We start from the raw sequence: 1,502 nt of genomic DNA on the forward strand, positions 1-1,502 counted from the left end.
TCTCTTTCTCTCTCTCTTACACACACACACACACACTCTCTCCCTCCCTCCCTCCCTCCCTGAGAGTACCTCTATCAAGCCACACACTCACACTCAGCCCTCATTAGGCAACCCCTCAATTAGATCTGGACCCAAAATGTTCGCTTAATCAGCGCATTAGGCAATTTGTTAGCGCTCCAATTGAGAGGCAACCATAGACTTATAAATAAATAATATCTTCCTAGACCGAGTTCTGTCATGGCCGCGGCTCTTTTATCTAGGTTTTGGGGTTTGGTTGTAGCAAGTGTTTAACAACGCATTCAACACAATAAGATTAGAGAGATTACAAGAGAGTAACAAACGCAAAAAGAAAGAAGACAGGTAAAGAAGCAAGATGTTTGATAGGAAAGGAGCAGAGAACCCGCTAACCACCCACCTTTTTTTCTTCCTTTAACCACTTTACTATCAGGAGGCCCGAGGACTGAATATTCGAGTAATGGAGCAGGTCAAAGAGTAAAAGTGCATTCCTGCGTTACATCGTAGATCTCAGTTTATCAGACATTAGAATTCATCGAATGCTTATGGTTTGGTCATGTCGTTGTCCTCTCTCAGCCGTCAACACTATGGACCCCACAATGTAAGCGACAGTGAGCTGATCTCCCGGAGACCTTTGTGTTTACAAAACACTCTCAAAATCTTTTTGTTTTGTTTTTTCTCTCAGCCGCTCGGAATTGTTGGATAGGATGAGGAAAATCTAATTACCCACTTTTTGACTTTTAAAAAAACCCACATCAACATATGCAGAAATAAGACCAGCAGGTGAAAAAATGACCAGATGCTTACATATTATGAGGTAGATTGTCTTTCATCAACAAGTGCCTATGGTTAAGTGGCAATGTCTAATGGAATTAAGTAGTGTTTGAAAGGAGGGATAAGGGGATAATAGCAGGATGTGAAGGGCTTTTTTGTTTTGGATTACAGGTATTTCACCGTCCCCCCTACCTACCCCCCCCCCCCCCCCATGACATGGTGAGCCGGAAGTACGTCAGAATGCACAGTCTAGGCTATTAAACTTTTCAAATCTATGGAGTGGACTTTGAGTAATAATAATATTATATGACGTCGGTGAAATAGAAGAGGGGGATCTTGTCGTAAGAAGAGCGTGGGAGTAGTAGGCGTTGAAAAGACGAGTGAGAGAAAAGGGAAAGAAAAGATGGAAAGGGAAGAAGGAAGAAGGGGGCGTGAGGAGAGGGGGTGGGGTCGAAAAGACGTCAGGAAAGAGACTAAAAGGGGAAGGGGAGAAGAGAAGATAGAAGTAAATATAACAGGGAGAGAGGAGGGAGAAAGGAACAAGGAAACAGACAGAAACATGAATAATTTTAAGAGAGAAAGAAAGAAAGAAAAAGAGAGAGAGAAAGAGAGAGAAGGGGGGGAGAGACGATCAGACAGATAGACAGACAGACAGACAGACAGACAGACAGACAGACAGACAGACAGACAGATAGACAGACAGACAGACAGAT

The sequence above is a fragment of the Aplysia californica genome, unplaced genomic scaffold, assembly GCF_000002075.1.
Source record: "Aplysia californica isolate F4 #8 unplaced genomic scaffold, AplCal3.0 scaffold00600, whole genome shotgun sequence".
Lineage (NCBI taxonomy): Eukaryota > Metazoa > Mollusca > Gastropoda > Aplysiida > Aplysiidae > Aplysia > Aplysia californica.